The sequence below is a fragment of the Coregonus clupeaformis genome, chromosome 10 (genome assembly GCF_020615455.1).
Source record: "Coregonus clupeaformis isolate EN_2021a chromosome 10, ASM2061545v1, whole genome shotgun sequence".
In the NCBI taxonomy this organism is placed as follows: Eukaryota; Metazoa; Chordata; class Actinopteri; order Salmoniformes; family Salmonidae; genus Coregonus; species Coregonus clupeaformis.
The window spans coordinates 18,986,899-19,008,606 of record NC_059201.1 but is presented as its reverse complement, the minus strand read 5'-3'; the positions used below and the strand labels follow the sequence as shown (position 1 = coordinate 19,008,606).

Here is a 21,708-nt window from a genome sequence, read left to right as displayed (position 1 = left end):
TGATGTTGGCATAAATATGTCAACATATTTGAGGTGTTATCAGCTGCATAGGCTATTCTAGTTGAGCGTGGCAACATATACTTTTATCCACAACTCTCTGTCCATCGCTGTTGTAATTACTGTGAAGACAGAATGTTCCCAAACTGGAGATTTAAACGATGATGGAGGATCCTCCAATTCTTGTTTATCGACCCCATCACTCGCCATCGTACAGAACTAGTTCCCGGCTGCGCCTCACAAAAGGACAATTCGATTTTTGATTACAATGTGCGCATAGGCTCTAGTTGTTTTAACGGAATAGCCTGAAATGTTTCAGCTCAGATTTACTCAAGAGGCATAGGCCTACAACGCAGCGTAGGCATGGCCTTATAGGCCTAGTGTTTTTATTTTGTGTATATATCTTTTTTTATGAATTCATTCTGGTTCACAGAATGAATACATGTACCGGTACACCCTTAGTGGATGGGGGGTTTTGAGGACCCTCTCCAGGATGGGTTCTCAGGGAGATGCGGAGCATCATACTGGGGTGAATGTTGAGAAATCAGACCGGAGCTAACAAGATTTGGTTGTTTTCTCATTTGTTTCAGATTAAAATGATTTGTTTCACATAAATAATTAGCAGAAAGAAGATTGAACAACTTCTTGTTAGACTTTTTCCCACTCTGTATTTCATCATACCCATGTCTACTGTCTAAAGTTGATCTCATTCAATCAGCCTACACTAGGGGATTGGCTTTAATAAACATCAGCATCTAAAGTAGTCCTCCTGGACCAAGGTTGATAAACAACAGTGGTGCTGTTCTGCTGCACAGTGTTTCTCTGGTCGTCTCTAAGGCCAGATCTTTTTATATCTCCAGAGGTCATGGTGGCAGGGCCAGCCAAAGCCTTTCTAACCCTAACCCACAGACAGACAGACAGGGGAGACTCAGGATCTGTACGCACATGTATCCCCTGGGGTTTAATAGAACAGCCGTTACTAGGTAACAAACAGGGCTACCAGCCACTACACAGGTCCAGGCGTCATAAGGAGACCCAGTTGATTTATGTTAAATTATCCACTGAGTTACTGACCTTACCTAGACTAGTGCTAAAGGAAATGGCTGCAGCACTGATACAGTAAACAAAAGCTGTGTGGTTAAGGAAAACCAATCATATTTATTTAGCAATAGTTAATATCCTAAGGGTTTTAAAGTCCTGTTACATATAGGAGAACCAGAATGCTGACTGTGTTTTGACACTTTGTGAGTGGAAAGAGAACTGAGGGTTTTTCTTTGGCCCAAGGCCTATTGTGGCCTCTAGAGCAGGAATGACCAAACTGGGGCCCGACGTTTGGTTTGGGCCGCTAGGACCACTAGGGGGACCCCGACCAAAACAAAAAACAAACAAAAACAATATAGTATACCAAACATTAGGAACACTTTCCAAATATTGAGTCCCCCCCACCAGCACTAACTGAGGAAAGATTGACATAATGCAAGCAGACATATTTAGCTAACTCTCGGCTGACAGAAACCATAATATGAATTAGCTAATAGCAATTACTATTTACAATTCATCACATCACGGATGAGCTCACCATTGATCAAAATAATTTAGTAAAAACATTTCAAAAAATCTAAGCAATCCGACGATGGGTAGTTTGTGCACGCTGCCATGTTTGTTTTTTCGCGTCAACCAAAGATAAGAAGAGGAGACGATGAGTTTGGTCTGTTTGCAGTATGCATGTTGAAGGAGGTGTGTCATCTACCATCATTCACTTCCCTTCATTCACTTCTGGAAGTTTACTCGAAAGATGTGCGAACCATCCCTTCACCTCATTTTGTTATAACATCTTTGGTCTGATAGACATTTACGTGACACCCAGAATGCATTGCATAATGTCAACAAACATGGCGCCACACATAGCTAGCAAATAGCTTAGCATTACCTCATCATAATCAGTACAACCTTCAAAAAAGTATTTTACACCATCATATGTGTCCATTACAATATACAGTGCATTCAGAATGTATTCAGACCCCTTCACTTTTTCCACATTTTGTTACGTTACAGCCTTATTCTAAAATGGATTAAATAAATAAAAATCCTCATCAATCTACACACAATACCCCAAAATGAAAAAGCGTCCACCTATGGTAAATTCAATTGATTGGACATGATTTGGAAAGGCACACACCTGTCTATATAAGGTCCCACAGTTGACAGTGCATGTCAGAGCAAAAACCAAGCCATGAGGTCAAAGGAATTGTCCGTAGAGCTCTGAGACAGGATTGTGTCGAGGCACAGATCTGGGGAAGGGTACCAAAAAATGTCTGCAGCATTAAAGGTCCCCAAGAAAACAGTGGCCTCCATCATTCTTAAATGGAAGAAGTTTGGAACCACCAAGACCCTTCCTAGACCTGGCCGCCCGACCAAACTGAGAATCGGGGGAGAAGGGCCTGAAGCCACTCTTCAGTAAAAGGCACATGACAGCCCGCTTGGAATTTGCCAAAAGGCACCTAAAGGACTCTCAGACCATTAGAAACAAGATTCTCTGGTCTGATGAAACCAAGATTGAACTCTTTGGCCCGAATACTAAGCGTCATATCTGGAGGAAACCTGGCACCATCCCTACGGTGAAGCATGGTGGTGGCAGCATCATGCTGTGGGGATGTTTTTCAGCGGCAGGGACTGGTAGACTAGTCAGGATCGAGGGAAAGATGAACGCAGCAAAGTAAAGAGAGGTCCTTGATGAAAACCTGCTCCAGAGTGCTCAGGACCTCAGACTGGGGCGAAGATTCACCTTCCAAAAGGACAACGACCCTAAGACAATGCAGGAGTGGCTTTGGGACAAGTCTCTGAATGTCCTTGAGTTACCCAGCCAGAGCCCGGACTTGAACCCGATCGAACATCTCTGGAGAGACCTGAAAATAGCTGTGCAGCGACGCTCCCCATCCAACCTGACAGAGCTTGAGAGGATCTGCAGAGAAGAATGGGAGAAATTCCCCAAATACAGGTGTGCCAAGCTTGTAGCTTCATACCCAAGAAGACTTGAGGCTGTAATCGGTGCCAAAGTTGCTTCAACAAAGTACTAAGTAAAGGGTCTGAATACTTATGTAAATGTGATATTTACATTTTTTATTTGTAATACATTTGCTAAAATTTATAAAAACCTGTTTTTGCTTTGGCATTTGGGGGTATTGTGTGTAGATTGATGAGAAAGAAAAACAATTGAATCCATTTTAGAATAAAGTCTGTAACATAACAAAATGTGATTAATACTTTCCGAATGCACTGTATGCAAGAATCGGAATGCATGATTTGTCACCATTACTTGAAAACTTGTGAATAAAACAGGAAATACATTATGCTCCATACATACATATGGTATGCTACAATAAAACGACAACACGATATACAGAAAATAAGGCACTGCATGTGCTAGCTGTGCCACTAGAGATCCTGGTTCGAATCCAGGCTCTGTCGTAGCCGGCCTTGACCGGGAGACCCATGGGGTGGCGCACAATTGGCCCAGGGTAGGGGAGGGAATGGCCGGCAGGGATGTAGCTCAGTTGGTAGAGCATGGCGTTTGGTTCGATTCCCACGGGAGGCCAGTATGAAAAATAAAAAAATAATGTATGCACTCACTAACTGTAAGTCACTCTGTATAAGAGCGTCTGCTAAATGACTGAAAATGTAAAAGTCTCTTGGGGTATGTCTCTATAAGCTTGGCACATCTATCCACTGGGATTTTTGCCCATTCTTCAAGGCAAAACTGCTCCAGCTCCTTCAAGTTGGATGGGTTCCGCTGGTGTACAGCAATCTTTAAGTCATACCACAGATTCTCAATTGGATTGAGGTCTGGGCTTTAACTAGGCCATTCCAAGACATTTAAATGTTTCCCCTTAAACCACTTGAGTGTTGCTTTAGCGGTATGCTTAGGATCATTGTCCTGCTGGAAGGTGAACATCTGTCTCAGTCTCAAATCTCTGGAAGACTGAAACAGGTTTCCCTCAAAAATGTCCCTGTATTTAGCGCCATCCATCATTCCTTCAATTCTGACCAGTTTCCCAGTCCCTGCCGATGGAAGAACATCCCCACAGCATGATGCTGCCACCATCATGCTTCACTGTGGGGATGGTGTTCTTGGGGTGATGAGAGGTGTTGGGTTTGCGCCAGACATAGCGTTTTCTTTGATGGCCAAAAAGCTCTGTTTTAGTCTCATCTTACCAGAGTACCTTCTTCCATATGTTTGGTGAGTCTCCCACATGCCTTTTGGCGAACACCAAACGTGTTTGCTTACTATTTTCTTTAAGCAATGGCTTTTTTCTGGCCACTCTTCCGTAAAGCCCAGCTCTTTGGAGTGTACGGCTTAAAGTGGTCCTATGGACAGATACTCCAATCTCCGCTGTGGAGCTTTGCAGCTCCTTCAGGATTGTCTTTGGTGTCTTTGTTGCTTCTCTGATTAGTGCCCTCCTTGCCTGGTCCGTGAGTTTTGGTGGGCGGCCCTCTCTTGGCAAGTTTGTTGTGGTGCCATATTCTTTCAATTTTTTTATAATGGATTTAATGGTGCTCCGTGGGATGTTCAAAGTTTCTGATATTTTTTTCTAACTCAACCCTGATCTGTACTTCTCCACAACTTTGTCCCTGACCTGTTTGGAGAGCTCCTTGGTCTTCATGGTGCCGCTTGCTTAGTGGTGCCCCTTGCTTAGTGGTTTTGCAGACTCTGGGGCCTTTCAGAACAGGTGTATATATACTGAGATCATGTGACAGATCATGTGACACTTAGATTGCACACAGGTGGACTTGTATTTAACTAATTATGTGACTTCTGAAGGTAATTGGTTGCACCAGATCTTATTTAGGGGCTTCATAGCAAAGGGGGTGAATACATATTTGCGCACCACTTTTCCGTAATATATTTTGTAGAAATTTTTGAAACAAGTTATTTTTTTCATTCCACTTCACCAATTTGGACTATTTTGTGTATTATTTATTATTTATTTTTAGTCATTTAGCAGACACTCTTATCCATGTCCATTACATGAAATCCAAATAAAAAGTCATTTAAATTACAGGTTGTAATGCAACCAAATAGGAAATACGCCAAGGGGGATGAATACTTTTGCAAGTCACTGTATGCTGAAGCGTTAAGATTTCCCTTCACTGGAATTAAGGGGCCTAGACCGAACCATGAAAAACAGCCCCAGACCATTAATTCCTCCTCCACTAAACTTTACTGTTGGCTCTATGCATTGGGGCAGGTAGCGTTCTCCTGGCATCCGCCAAACCCGTGGCAGCTCTAGCAGGGCAGAAATCTGACGAACTGACTTGTTGGAAAGGTGGCATCCTATGACGGTGCCACGTTGAAAGTCACTGAGCTTCAGTAAGGCCATTCTACTGCCAATGTTTGTCTATAGAGATTGCATGGCTGTGTGCTCGATTCTATACACCTGTCAGCAACGGGTGTGGCTTAAATAACCAAATCCACTAATTTGAAGGGGTCTCCACATACCTTTGTGTATATATATATATATATATGTATATATATATATATATATATATATATACAGTGGGGAGAACAAGTATTTGATACACTGCCGATTTTGCAGGTTTTCCTACTTACAAAGCATGTAGAGGTCTGTAATTTTTATCATAGGTACACTTCAACTGTGAGAGACGGAATCTAAAACATAAATCCAGAAAATCACATTGTATGATTTTTAAGTAATTAATTTGCATTTTATTGCATGACATAAGTATTTGATCACCTACCAACCTGTAAGAATTCCAGCTCTCACAGACCTGTTAGTTTTTCTTTAAGAAGCCCTCCTGTTATCCACTCATTACCTGTATTAACTGCACCTGTTTGAACTCGTTACCTGTATAAAAGACACCTGTCCACACACTCAATCAAACAGACTCCAACCTCTCCACAATGGCCAAGACCAGAGAGCTGTGTAAGGACATCAGGGATAAAATTGTAGACCTGCACAAGGCTGGGATGGGCTACAGGACAATAGGCAAGCAGCTTGGTGAGAAGGCAACAACTGTTGGCGCAATTATTAGAAAATGGAAGAAGTTCAAGATGACGGTCAATCACCCTATTTTATATTTGAGATTCTTCAAAAAGCCATCCTTGCCTTAATGTCAGCTTTGCACACTCTTGGCATTCTCTCAACCAGCTTCACCTGGAATGCTTTTCCAACAGTCTTGAAGGAGTACCCACATATGCTGAGCAGTTGTTGGCTGCTTTTCCTTCACTCTGCGGTGTGACTCATCCTAAACCATCTCAATTGTGTTGAGGTCGGGGGATTGTGGAGGCCATGTCATCTGAGCTACATTTTCTCTCCATCCCATGGCAAAATGAGTAGAATCGCATGAAATTAGTTTTAAAACTGCAAACTGTTCTCTGCCCCAAGGGAAAATATGTAGAATTGCAGACAATCTGCTTCAAAACTGCAAATCTTTGTTTCAAGACCCTAAAAAGCTATTGTTTACCTATTTATATTTGTTCACCACTCAGATTATATCTTGGCCCACCAAGCCCAAAGATGTGTGCACCCTGCTCTAGAGTTGTGATTTACATTTAGCATACATTCATGCTAGTGTAACAGGTTGTTGGCACACTGTGAACCTCACGACTAGGGCTGTTGCGGAGTCCGTATTACCGCCACACCGGCAGTCATGAGTCATGACCGCAGTAAAATTCTATATGACCGTTGAGACACAGTAATCTCCTTTTATACACTCTGGACATGCATTAGTAGTACCCAACTCGCTAACGATCATCAGGTAGCTAATGGCCTGGTACTCAGGGATCTATTGTCCCTCTAACCACTATGACATAAATGCAAAAAGAAAACATGTTGCTATCTATGTTCCCGAACAGATTTCACTTGGTTTCCCAAATTAAGCACTGGGTAGCTACAGGAACAGGGTTGGAGAGCCCATGGCATACAGAGATTGGGCGGAATATCACCTGTCACACGTGGAGAAATAACCGGAGTAGCCTAAATAAACTGGCGAGAAAGTGGCCTCCATTCGCTATTCGAGTGCATAATGATGACATGTCTTTTTTCCGCTGCACCTGTTCCTGCCCATTTGATAATGGGTAATTCTAAATCTAAACTAATTTTACATATTAGTAAAGAAAATATTAAATTGAGAATAGTCTGATGGGTGAAAATGTGACCGACCAACTCGATTCGGTCTTATGTATCAAAATGTGAAATTGTGTTTTTTACATTGGATAAAAGTAGAGACTCAGAGCTAGAAAATTGTATATCATACACTACAGTTGAGGTGTCACGCCCTGGCTCTGGGGACACTGTTATGTTGAGCCAGGGTGTGTAGATCTATTTATTTCATTTCTATGTTGGCCAGTGTGGTTCTCAATCAGAGGCAACGAGTGTCAGCTGTGGCTGGTTGTCTCTGATTGGGAACCACATTTATACAGGCTGTTTGCCCACAGTGGTTGTGGGATCTTGTTCGTGTTGGTTTGTGTTTGACCATTGACTGTCACGTTATCGTTTTGTTGTTTTTAAATATGTTCGCATTCAACGCTGCGCCTTGGTCCTCCTCTCTTCCCGACGATCGTGACAGAAGATCCCACCAAGACTGGACCAAGCAGCGTGTCCAGGAGCCATCGCCAGGGAGATCTCTAGCAGATCTCCTTCGCCTCCTCGACTGGGTCAAGCCGGGTGAGGAAGAGAAGGGCCGGACTTGGAAGCAGAAGGGCGAAAGTCTGGCGAGGGACATGGAGACCTGGTCCACGGGTAGGAGAGACGCCCAGAAAATTTTTAGGGGGGGGCTAACGACGTGGACGACGGGCCAGCAGGAGACCGCGACAGAGCGGCCCAGCGGGTTGGCAGAGGAGGCCGCCAGGTTACGGGGGCCACTGGTCGAAGAGGGGATGGAAGGTGTAGAGGCACGGCGAGAGGTACTGGGGTGTGTTACCAGTCCGGTCCGGCCCATTCCAGATCCCTGCGTAGGGCCAGTGGTGTGTGTCCCCAGTACGGTCCGGCCTGTTCCTGCTCCCCGCACCAGGCCAATTGTGCGAGTCTCCAGCCCGGTCCAGCCTGTTCCTGTTCCACGCACCAAGCCAGGGGTGCGTATCGTCAGCCCGGTCCGGCCTGTTCCTGCTACCCGCACCAAGCCTATGGTGCGCGTCGCCAGCCCGGTTCGGCCTGTTCCTGCCACTCGCACCAAGCCAGGGGTGCGAGTCGTCAGCCCGGTCCAGCCCGTTCCTGCTCCACGCACCAAGCCAGGGGTGCGTATCGTCAGCCCGGTCCGGCCCGTTGCTGCTCCACGCACTAAGCCAGGGGTGCGCATCGTCAGCCCGGTCCGGTCCGTTCCTGCTCCACGCACCAAGCCAGGGGTGCGCATCGTCAGCCCGGTCCGGCCCGCTCCTGCTTCCCGCACCAAGCCAATGGTGCGCGTCGCCAGCCCGGTTCGGCCCGCTCCTGCTCCTCACACCAAGCCAGTGGTGTGCGTCGTCAGTCCAGCACGGCCCGTGCCTGTTCTCCACACCAAGCCAGTGGTGGGCGTCGTCAGTCCGGCACGGCCCGTGCCTGTTCCACTGGTGCCTGGTCCGGCACCGGTCAGATGCGTTACGCCGGAGCTAGAGCAATCCGCTCCATCAGTGTGCTGTCCAGCTCCGGCCAGCGGGGCCAGACCGGACCAGGGGTACTTTGGGGGGTTGGAGAGGGAGTGGGGATCAGGCCCGGAGCCGGATCCGCCGCCAAGGCGGAGTTTCCACCCGGTCCCTCCCCTGTGGTATTTAGTTGGCGCGGTCGGAGTCCGCGCCTTTAGGGGGGGGTACTGTCACGCCCTGGCTCTGGGGACACTGTTATGTTGAGCCAGGGTGTGTAGATCTATGTATTTCATTTCTATGTTGGCCAGTGTGGTTCTCAATCAGAGGCAACGAGTGTCAGCTGTGGCTGGTTGTCTCTGATTGGGAACCACATTTATACAGGCTGTTTGCCCACAGTGGTTGTGGGATCTGGTTTGTGTTTGACCATTGACTGTCACGTTATCGTTTTGTTGTTTTTGATCGTGTGATCATTATATAAATAAATATGTTCGCATTCAACGCTGCGCCTTGGTCCTCCTCTCTTCCCGACGATCGTGACATGAGGAACAATGGGAAAGTAATTCTGCTTTGAAAGTTGATAAACTTGTAACCCCACTTTAGAAAATGGCCCTTGAATGTTTTGGTACACCTACTGGAGAGCTCTTCTTTGTCTACACCCATTCAGCATCGTTCACACCCTCTTAAGCCTTAGCCACACCTATCTCTTTAAGGATTCATGTGAGGCCATGTGCTAAACAACCAAAGATCTCAAGACTAAAGGCTGGTGTATACTACGTCTATCGACATGTCTGTATACAGTTGTCGCAGTGACATCATGAACATTCTATTGTCGTCCGACATCCAACTTGTCGTTGTTGTTATGAAAAAGTATAAACACAAAAACGACAGGCTGCATGAAATCAGCAGCCTGGTGGTCCAAAATAGCATAACTGGTGTATTTTAACACCAATAAACCCATCCGTCTAAAAATAAATGTAGTATATGTCAATCTAGCAAACCAGGCATCTAAAAGCAACTTTCTAAACAATGTTTTCGTTCATTTCTAGTTTGTTAGCTAGCTAGCTAACATTAAGTTACCTGGCTAGCCAGTTTAAATAATGACCATATCATATAGCTGACAACGTCTTAACATTAGCTAAGTTGTATTCATTATTACAGGAAAATAAACTCACAACAAGATCATTATTTACAAGTTAATGGCAAGCTAATTACAGAAAATAGCTTACGGTTGTGTTTGTGACGAAATAAAAGCAGGGCATTCTACCGGTGAATTCTTGAACTTGGACACTCTCGTTGGCCTAATGTTATATCCTAATTTGACTTTGGTGCAGGTCACGTTGTTCTTCACATTACCGTCTCTGGTAAACACACACTATATCAAATGAAATCAAAGTTTATTTATCACATGCACAGGATACAGGAGGTGTAAACAGTACAGTGAAATGGTTACTTTCATAGTGGGGTCTTCTGTTTAGACATGTAACTAGCTAGCTAGCTAAACAATGAACCATAATCCCAACTCATAACGTTACTACCCTGCATTAATCTACAGGTAGCTAAAGCTAACCAACTAGGTTAAATGTTAGCTAGCTAGCTAGCTACCATTAGGCTATAACTAGAAATGCAAATGGCTCTGAGATACAAATAATATGACTATACAGATCAGTACGCTTTAACTTGCAATGAAAACGACTCTCTGACAAAATTAGAAACTTATCATATCCGAAAATGTAGCTAGCTAGACTCTCTTACCCGTATATATGGATGAACGCTTCTCCATCTCTGTCACAGATGCCATGGTTGCCCTTAGTTTGAAGATGTAATCTGGAGACTCTTTTCGACTCACTCTGCATATTTGCAATCAAACGCCTGAATTTCTCCATCTGCTTAGCTATCATACTCTGCTTCCACTGGGCATTCCACTTATTTCAAAACTCGTGTCCTCCAGAAAGTGGAGAACATTAGCAACACTTTTGCAGTTCTTTGTGATATCTTTCAAAAAAGCTGCATTAGAAAGGATTACCTACACATACTGAGTAGCTCATGTTATAGACAGAAGCGGGCTACATGGCAGACCAATCTGAAGTCACCTCTCTGGCCATGTCCAGCCCATCCATTATCTCAGCCAATCATGGCTAGCGGGAAGGTTCCGGTCTTTTTCATTGGCTAAACCAACTAGGCTTTTAATTTAACAATTGTATTCATATTTACAGTGAGGGAAAAAAGTATTTGATCCCCTGCTGATTTTGTATGTTTGCCCACTGACAAAGACATGATCAGTCTATAATTTTAATGGTAGGTTTATTTGAACAGTGAGAGACAGAATAACAACAACAAAAATCCAGAAAAACGCATGTCAAAAATGTTATAAATTGATTTGCAATTTAATGAGGGAAATAAGTATTTGACCCCTTTGCAAAACATTACTTAGTACTTGGTGGAAAAACCCTTGTTGGCAATCACAGAGGTCAGACGTTTCTTGTAGTTGGCCACCAGGTTTGCACACATCTCAGGAGGGATTTTGTTCCACTCCTCTTTGCAGATCTTCTCCAAGTCATTAAGGTTTCGAGGCTGACGTTTGGCAACTCGAACCTTCAGCTCCCTCCACAGATTTTCTATGGGATTAAGGTCTGGAAACTGGCTAGGCCACTCCAGGACCTTAATGTGCTTCTTCTTGAGCCACTCCTTTGTTGCCTTGGCCGTGTGTTTTGGGTCATTGTCATGCTGGAATATCCATCCACAACCCATTTTCAATGCCCTGGCTGAGGGAAGGAGGTTCTCACCCAAGATTTGACGGTACATGGCGCCGTACATCGTCCCTTTGATGCGGTGAAGTTGTCCTGTCCCCTTAGCAGAAAAACACCCCCAAAGCATAATGTTTCCACCTCCATGTTTGACGGTGGGGATGGTGTTCTTGGGGTCATAGGCAGCATTCCTCCTCCTCCAAACACGGCGAGTTGAGTTGATGCCAAAAAGCTCGATTTTGGTCTCATCTGACCACAACACTTTCATCCAGTTCTCCTCTGAATCATTCAGATGTTCATTGGCAAACTTCAGACGGCCCTGTATATGTGCTTCTTGAGCAGGGGGACCTTGCGGGCACTGCAGGATTTCAGTCCTTCACGGCATAGTGTGTTACCAATTGTTTTCTTGGTGACTATGGTCCCAGCTGCCTTGAGATCATTGACAAGATCCTCCTGTGTAGTTCTGGGCTGATTCCTCACCGTTCTCATGATCATTGCAACTCTACGAGGTGTGATCTTGCATGGAGCCCCAGGTCGAGGGACCTTTTGTGTTTCTTCCATTTGCTAATAATCGCACCAACTGTTGTCACCTTCTCACCAAGCTGCTTGGCGATGGTCTTGTAGCCCATTCCAGCCTTGTGTAGGTCTACAATCTTGTCCCAGACATCCGTGGAGAGCTCTTTGGTCTTGGCCATGGTGGAGTTTGGAATCTGATTGATTGATTGCTTCTGTGGACAGGTGTCTTTTATACAGGTAACAAAATGAGATTAGGAACACTCCCTTTAAGAGTGTGCTCCTAATCTCAGCTCGTTACCTGTATAAAAGACACCTGGGATCCAGAAATCTTTCTGATTGCGAGGGGGTCAAATACTTATTTCCCTCATTAAAATACAAATATTTTTTATAAAATTTCTGACATGCGTTTTTCTGGATTTTTTTGTTGTTATTCTGTCTCTCACTGTTCAAATAAACCTACCATTAAAATTATAGACTGATCATTTCTTTTTCTGTGGGCAAATATACAAAATCAGCAGGGGATCAAATACTTTTTTCCCTCACTGTACAGATGGCATTCAAGTTTGTTATTAAGGCAAATGAAAGTTGACATGTACCAGAAGGCATTTCTGCCAAAAAACGCATTTTGATAAAAAAAAATGTTTTATGTTCAAATGCCTCTCCTGTGAAGTAGTGATGCATGACATATGCCTAGTTTCCTGAAACTAGTCACAAATCACTTGAACAGTGTGTGCAGCCTGAGGCATGGAAGATAGCGCAATATTTTTTGTGACTTTCTCAATTCATCAATAGCCTATAGTTGCATCATGCAGCCCGTATATATTTTTATTTCTAAGTCATTCTAAGGTTTGTATCATTCACAACTAAAGTTGCCTAAAATGTAAAAATGTAAATTTTTTGCCAAATAACTCTAAATCTAGAGTATAGGACCTGTTTCAAATGATCAATTTTATGCTCAACATAGCCACTTCATAAGCACACTCTCGCTCCGGAATTGGAAAAATATCCTTTCTATTTTATTCAGCTAAGTTAAATTATATTCTTCTTACTATAAAATCATATAAAATAATGGCACAGGACTTATAAGCATATCTTGTCTGCTAAATGAATAAGCCTACAACCGATAGCATGGCGCATAGCCAGATAACATATACAATAGGCCAACTCATATTCTGTTCTTCTAAAATACATTTTCTTCATATCATGTTTCTTTAGACCTGATTTATTGTGATGTTGTATATTAAATTGATTTATTAGACTTTTTTTAAATGTAGATGTTCCAAAGGCGTGCATGGAGATGCTAAACGTGTCTATGTAAATTAACGGTCAATTACCGTGAGACTGGCAGGCTTTTGCATGACAATAACCGGCTGTCAAAATGTAATGATCACCACAGCCCTACTCACGACTTGCTTTAATTTCAGGTTTAGACATAGAAGCATTGGGAGTAACATAAAACCATAGTAGCTTATACAGTTGAATGCTACTGTTAAATGCTTTGAAGGCTCTTGAAAAGGCACCCCCTGGCAAGGAGTCATTTCAATATTTCATGTGTAGAACAGAAGTGAAGAGTTTCTGTCAGGCAAGCCCTCCGTCATTTCTCTGTTGCGCAAGCCCCCATCCCTCCCTGTCCACACTGACTGGCTCATCAATAAGTCAACAAGACCCAGAGCAGGAGGTTTTCTCCTCTGTTTCTCACTCTTCCTTTCTTTCATTTCACTCACTCTCTTTCCCTTTTTCTTCATGATATTGCCTTTGCTCTCCTCCTCACTGTTATTTTTGTCATTCTCTCTTGGTACTCTGTTCCTTGTCTCTCCCTCTCTCTTTTGAGTTATTACTCCCAGTAATGTAACATTATGGGGCCTAATGTCAACAATGACACTAAAACTAACAATGCACCATGCCCAGTGTATACTATCTTCATGAAATCCAGCCGCTAAAGGCCTGCACTATCACTCAACCATCATGTAGCTACTCTCTTTGAGCATGTTTATTTTCAGTGGGATGAGATGGGACGCTTTGCTTGCTAGTGCTTACTCTCTTTTTGGGAATTTAGCCTAAACGTAAATACTGTGTTTTGTTCTGCTATGGTGCATTTTCTGCACCAATAATTAACAAGGATTTATGGAGATGTGGTTTTGTTGGCCCAGCTTTATTGCATCACAAACTACGCCCTCTAACCACACAGCTAGAGGGGCATACTGTATCCCGGTATCCTTTGGGCTCCCAATGTCACGTGCCGAGGAGGTGCATCATGGGGAAGGTTGGAAGACCAGTACAGTGCATGTGTGTGCGTGTGTGTGTGTTCAAATGTGTCTGAAAGTTTGAAGAAAGGCATATCTAGGTCAGCTTTCTTTTTCAGTTAACATCTGGTGCATTCTGGAGTGAGATTTTCAGTGGAGGGTTGTGAAGGGGGTTGGGTGAAGTATCATGTTTTAGTTTAGAAAAAGGAAAATGTATAGTACTGTCAACTTTTTCAGATCTTCACACAGATGACAATCATCAAGCCCTCAATTTCTTATCTCGCAGTGCATCACAGCTCATACAATGTTTTGCTCAGACAATGTTCTTCTCTTGTATCAAGAGTAATACAATACAATTGAGTAATCGGTTAACTTAGCAACCAGTGTGAAACCAATCTCCCAGTAATCAGATTTTAGGCTATATGGTATTACATTACACTGCAGTAGTCAAGCCAGATTTGGATTACCCTACCCGTGTAACCCCCAGAAGAATGGAAAAAACAGTACCTTGTAATGCTATGATTTCACTTGGAAAGGCCAGTCACTGCCTTTTAGGGATGTAATTTTACGAGGACATGATTCAGTGCTTCAGTGTGAGACAGACCTTGAGGATACAGTGAGTGTTTGGGTTCTGGCAGGACTGAACATGACTCAAGCCAGTCATTGTAGGTTAGCTCAACTCCTGTGCAATTATGTCTATTTATACGTGCAGGTTTTGCACAAAAAACAGGAACTGTCAGGAATCCCAGACCCTAGTCTAGACGTGTTGTGTGTCTAGTCTGTGCCTGTGTCTATCTGCTTAGGTCTATATGCTTATCTGTGGGGATTGTGTGTGTGTGTGTGTTAGGGCAGGGGTGTCAAACTCATTCCCTGGAGGGCCTAGTGTCTGCAGGTTTTTGGTTTTTCTGTTCAATTAAGCCCTAGACAACCAGGTGTGGGGAGTTCCTTACTAATTAGTGACCTTAATTCATCAATGAAGTACAAGGGAGGAGCAAAAACCCACAGCCACTCGGCCCTCCGTAGAATGAGCTTGACACCTGTGCATTAGGGGTCCACCCACAGTGCTCAGAATGACAGAAATCACATTTACATTATGGTAATGCATCTTAACAGAACATGCTACTCATGTAATGAAACAGCCAATAAAACTTCATTTTCAAACATTTACAAAAATGCAATTTGCGGGAAAACACCACTCAAAACAGCGCACCTGATAGCAGTTCCATATGTGACAGTGATGAAAATCTCTGTTAGAAACTTAGAAAGAGGGAGAATCTAAAGATGCAACAACTAGGATCGGTTGCTAATATGACTAGGATTGTGCCTTTGGTTTCTGGACAACGAAAGAAAGTTGATATGAAAACCAATAGAACAGGAGAGAAATGGCATAGCGGTGGGTCCAATAGGGAAGTAAATGGAAATAAATTTGCCAAAATTATACAATTACTCCTATCTATACAGAAATACACTGAACAAAAATATAAACACAACATGCAACAATTTCAAAGATTTTACTGAGTTACAGTTCATATATGGAAATCAGTCAAGTGAAATAAATGAATAAAGTTCTAATCTATGGATTTCACATGACTGGGAATACAGATATGCATATGTTGGTCACAGATACCTTAAAAATTAAGGTAGGGGAGTGGATCAGAAACCAGTCAGTATCTGGTGTGACCACCATTTGCCTCATGCAGTGTGACACATCTCCTTCGCATAGAGTTGATCAGGCTGTTGATTGTGGCCTGTGGAATGTTGTCCCACTCCTCTTCAATGGCTGTGCGAAGTTGCTGGATATTGGCGGTAACTGGAACACGCTGTCGTACACGTCGATCCAGAGCATCCCAAAACATGCTCAATGGGTGACATGTCTGGTGAGTATGCAGGCCATGGAAGAACTGGGACATTTTCAGCTTCCAGGAATTGTGTACAGATCCTTACCACATGGGGCCGTGCATTATCATGCTGAAACATGAGGTGATGGCAGTGGATGAATGGCACGACAATGGGCCTCAGGATCTCATCACGGTATATCTGTGCATTCAAATTGCCATCGATAAAATGCAATTTTGTTCGTTGTCCGTAGCTTATACCTGCCCATACCATAACCCCACTGCCACCATGGGGCACTCTGTTCACAACATTGACATCATCGAACCGCTTGCCCACACGAAGCCATCCATGCTGTCTGCCATCTTCCCGGTACAGTTGAAACCGGGATTCATCTATGAAGAGCACATTTCTCCATCGCAGGTGAGCATTTGCCCACTGAAGTCAGTTACGACGCCGAACTGCAGTCAGGTCAAGACCATGGTGAGGACGACGAGCACACAGATGAGCTTCCCTGAGGCGGTTTCTGACAGTTTGTACAGAAATTATTTGGTTGTGCAAACCCACAGTTTCATCAGCTGTCTGGGTGGCTGGTCTCAGATGATCCCGCAGGTGAAGAAGCCGGATGTAGAGGTCCTGGGTTGGCGTGGATACACGTGGTCTGTGGTTGTGCGGCCAGTTGGACGTACTACCAAATTCTCTAAAACGACATTGGAGGCGGCTTATGGTAGAGAAATGAACATTCAATTCTCTGGCAACATTCCTGCTCTGGTGGACATTCCTGCAGTCAGCATGCCAATTGCACACTCCCTCAAAACTTGAGACATTGTGTTGTGTGTGACAAAACTGCACATTTTGAGTGGCCTTTTATTGTCCCCAGCACAAGGTGCACCTGTGTAATGATTACATTTACGTCATTTAGCAGACGCTCTTATCCAGAGCGACTTACAGTTAGTGCATACATTATTTTAATACCCCCTGTGGGAATCAAACCCACAACCCTGGCGTTGCAAACGCCATGCTCTATCAACTGAGCTACATCCCTGCCGGCCATTCCCTCCCCTACCCTGGACGACGCTGGGCCAATTGCGCACCGCCCCATGGGTCTCCCGGTCGCGGCCGGCTACGTCAGAGCCTGGATTCAAACCAGGATCTCTAGTGGCACAGCTAGCACTGCGATGCAGTGCCTTAGACCACTGCGCCACTCGGGAGACTTATGATCATGCTGTTTAATCAGCTTCTTGATATACCTCACCTGTTAGGTCGATGGATTATCTTGGCAAAGGAGAAATGCTCACTAACAGGGATGTAAACTGATTGGTGCACAACATTTTAGAGAAATAAGCTTTTTGTGATTATGGAACATTTCTGGGATCTTTTATTTCAGCTCAGGAAACATGGGACCAACATTTTTCATGTTGCGTTTATATTTTTGTTGTAAATAAAATCATTCAAAATACTTCACCAGAAAGCAGGATTTGGCCTGGTGTCAAGGGCAGCAAAGAAGCCACTTCTCTCCAGGAAAAACATCAGGGACAGACTGATATTCTGCAAAAGGCACAGGGATTGGACTGGTGAGGACTGGGGTAAAGTCATTTTCTCTGATGAATCCCCTTGCCGATTGTTTGGGGCATCCGGAAAACACCTTGTCTGGAGAAGACAAGGTGAGCGCTACCATCAGTCCTGTGTCATGCCAACAGTAAAGCATCCTTAGACCATTCATGTGTGGGGTTGCTTCTCAGCCAATTCTCACACAATTTTGCCTAAGAACACAGCCATGAATAAAGAATGGTACCAACACATCCTCCGAGAGCAACTTCTCTCAACCATCCAAGAACAGTTTGATGACGACCAATGCTTTTTCCAGCATGATGGAGCACCTTGCCATAAGGCAAAAGTGATAACTAAGTGGCTCGGGGAACAAAACATCGAAATTTTGGGTCCATGGCCAGGAAACTCCCCAGACCTTAATCCCATTGAGAACTTGTGGTCGATCCTCAAGAGGCGGGTGGACAAACAAAAACCCACAAATTCTGACAAACTCCAAGCATTGATTATGCAAAAATGGGCTGCCATCAGTCAGGATGTGGCCCAGAAGTTAATTGACAGCATGCCAGGGCGGATTTCAGAGGTCTTGAAAAAGAAGGGTCAACACTGCAAATATTGACTCTTTGCATAAACTTAATGTAATTGTCAATAAATGCCTTTGACACTTATGGAATGCTTATAATTATACTTCAGTATACCATAGTAACATCTGACAAAAATATCTCATAACACTGAATCAGCGAACTTTATGAAGACCAATATTTGTGTGATTCTCAAAACTTTTGACCACGACTGTATTTGTGAAGACCGTAATTTGGGCAGCGCTCAAATTTTCAAATATGTGTGAACATAATGTGTCTTGAGCATAATTTAAAATGTTGAGACGAAGAAGGGGAGGGGTGTGTGGTGAAGATGAGTCTCTCTCCAGAATGGCTCAGCTGTCTCCCGCCAATTATTGCGCATTCATTGTTTCATTATTATACTTTTTAAAATAAATTCCCCATTATATAAAGTATGTCACCAGTAGTAAATGTACCATTAATCCCTGTCATTTGGTTACATTAATTTCTGTTAATGCATGTATTAATGACAGTCATTTACTGTTCTCATTCTCAGAGTGAAAATGTTGTTTGCAGAGTTCACAACCTGCTACACTTGTGAGAAACAAGTTTTGGTTGATTTCATAACCACATAACCATCATTTACGAGATTTGTAAAATGTTTAATTGTCTTTTGTTTGGTGCTCCATGTGAGCAATGAGCGTGTGTCTGGTTTCTCTGTCCTGTTAATGTTGAGGGAGCACGCGCGCCTGAGCACATATAGGAGTAGTACCTGGCCTCCTGTGCGGAAATGTAGGAAAGTGATGTTGTTGTTTTTTACATCCATTGCGAATGATAATATATTAAAACTATAGTTCCTCATTTGAAAAATATTTTCAACAATCTCCCCCTCGATAATAACCAATCCTCAGTGTGAACGAGCAATGGAAGTTATAGGTCTACTGCTGTATTGGCCTATGGGCAGGGCCTAAAATGAACACCCGCCACCTGCGGGTAGATTTTGGCATAGGCAGGTAAAATGTATATTTCACCAGCCACGTTGGCGGGTGGTCAGGGCTCCACAGTGCGAGCATTTCACTCGCATTTGTGAATAAAAATTATCACATTTATAGTAAATAAATGCTGCAGTAGCTGTTTTCAAAGTATTTATGCAGTTTTGTTTCATAGCTGGTAAATTAATCGCACAAAGTTAAAGACCAAGAAACCTATATAGCCGATTCCACCTCACGCTGCAACACTGCCTGGTTGGGGGCTGTGGTCACGTGAAGAGCTGAATGAAAGATTCATTTTTTCAAGCGCTGCGCACAGGCATAAAAGTTATGTTACTTTTTGTTCACAAACTATGTTGTTTTTCTATGTTTGAGTTTCAACTGCTAGGGAAGAGAAGACAACACTTATACTAGTCAGACTCAATCTTACAAGCACAAACGTGACTCAATTTGCGTTACCATGGTAACCTCCCGCCCTTAAAGGGGCAGGTGAATATTTTTGTCTGATATGCTGGTTAAAATGAAATTAAACAATATACCACATTACTTCTTACTAATAATACATTTATTGTTTTAGAAACATTACAAAGCATGCTCATCTGTTTTTTTGTGTTTTGCTGGTGATTTCGCATTAGTTGACTTTTAACTTTGAGATTTGTGTCATTTTAATTCAGGTTTTTACGATTAAACACGTGACAAGGATTTTGAGAAATGAAAACTTTATTATTGAAATTAAACTGTTCCACGAAAATGTGCATATGAAAATCAGAACGGGCATACAGAACGGTAAAAATGGTAGGATAAATTGTAAGCTTCCCCAAACTTGAAGTCTTTATAAAATAATTGTCTCCACGTTTTCATGGTCGGATTTTGCCCTATAGGCTACTTTGAAGCATGAAATAAAACATTCAGGTTTCAAACAATTAAGTATGTTTTAAAAATGCATACTGCCTCCTGCTCACATTGTAAAGTGGTGGGTGACACGCTGTTAGCGTGTTGCCTGCACTTAAATTGGGAATAGGAAGCGCGCTTCAATTACCAGTTGAGAAAAAAAATTTGCAGCTCTTTTTAATTGTGCACCAAACAGTTTTTAACATGCGATTGCATTTAATATTATTGCGCACTGAATGGGCTTATAAAAGCATGTTTTACTCTAGCAGCAACCAGCTGAGGAGCTGCAGGAGAAATCCCGCTCAAAATAGTCTCTGTATGCTGTGAGCGTGTGATAGTTGTGTTGGATAAATAAGATACATTATGACTAATGAAAATACACACAGGCCAATTTATTTCCACTAAATTCAGCAAATTAACCTATAGACCGATAAGCATGGTCAGATATATTTACATCGACTGGTATTTCCATCAATGAATAAAAAGCATTATTTTGCAATCAGATTTTTTTTCTCCCGGTCATTTTGGCCTGCAACAGTTTTATTTATCGGCTTTTCTTTTTTTTTTGGGACCACAAGCCGTTAAAAGGAAAGCCTGGTGTGTGTGTGTGACCTTGTGTCTTCCTTCTCTGCTATGAGTGGAATTTCCCTCTGTTGTCATTTTCACTCCCGTCACCTAGGCCTCAGCTTCTCATTGTAACAAGATTCACTACATGCTTCTACTCTCAGCCTTGCCTAAAGACAGGTCAAATAATAAAGGGGTGAGAATATAAAGACTCATACAGAGTTCCAGCAGTGTCCTAGGGAGAGATGACCTAGCCTGAAACAGGCTTACCTTTAACAGCAGTCATGTGAGGAAGGAAGCAAGAAATATCCTCTTCCCCCTGCCTTACTGCCTGCCTGCTTGCATGGCTCCTTACGCGCTGCATTAGAGCAGAGAGCTGTCTGCTGTCATGGAGGACAGGACACATACTGTATGGTACTAATTCACAAATGCTAATATAGTGTACTCACTCCCATCACATCATATATGCAGTAGCCCACTGTGTAGAGTAAGCTATATAGACATTCTCAAAGGTGTTCACATTTGCAATGTGTACATTCAGTCACTATAGGCTACTTTCTATTCATGCAGACTAAATCACATACTCATGAATGTAAAGAACACAAAGAAACAAACTACTTTCATATCATTTAGGCTACATATGAACACACAGCATGCGGTAATGCTGTGATGAGGATGGGGAGGGAGATGAAGACTGAAGAGGAGGAGAGGGGGAGTGTTGAGAGAAACCCAGCCTCCTCCATTCTACAGCACAATGAAGTGGTGCAGCCTGTCCCCCACCCCTTTATGCCACATGGTACGATCCAGACCAGTGTCAGAGGTATTTAAATCCTGGAGCCTGAAGCTTGCGCTGTTTGTGTACAGAAAACCGGCCTAATCCAGGAAGCAGCACAGGCACAGAGGCGGAGAGGAGGGGGGAAGCAGAGAAAACAGACTCGGTGCAAAATGGGACAGAGTGGGAAAAAGAGACCGTGATAAGAGGATCAGAGCGAGAGAGAAGACACAGTGAATCCCGCTGCTGCTGCATATGTGAAGGTGAGAGCACTCTGTCGCTCTCTCTCTCTCTCGCTCTGTCATCACTCTCTCCACGTCTTCTGTGTCGACGGGGGAGGGAGCAGCATCCGTCCTGTCCCGGGCCTGGTGGCATGTCCCAGCATCCCACAGGAGCTCACGCAAGCCCACCGCACCTCCACCACGACCGTGAGGTACTGTAACACTGTAACCACAACCACAACAAGAGAGATG

General features: G+C 43.5%; 1 protein-coding gene across 5 annotated transcripts in view; it reads left to right on the top strand.

The window, feature by feature from the left end:
* Positions 1 to 21,708, top strand: part of LOC121575277 (AMP deaminase 2-like) — a 126,339-nt gene that overhangs the window by 62,696 nt on the left and 41,935 nt on the right. The window contains exon 1 of one of the 5 annotated variants that reach the window (XM_041888257.2): positions 20,817 to 21,668. The exons of the other annotated variants lie outside the window; for them this stretch is intronic. The gene's annotated coding sequence lies outside the window, so the exon portion shown is untranslated. Of the gene's footprint in view, positions 1 to 20,816; positions 21,669 to 21,708 lie in introns of those variants that run through there. 5 annotated transcript variants of the gene reach the window in all.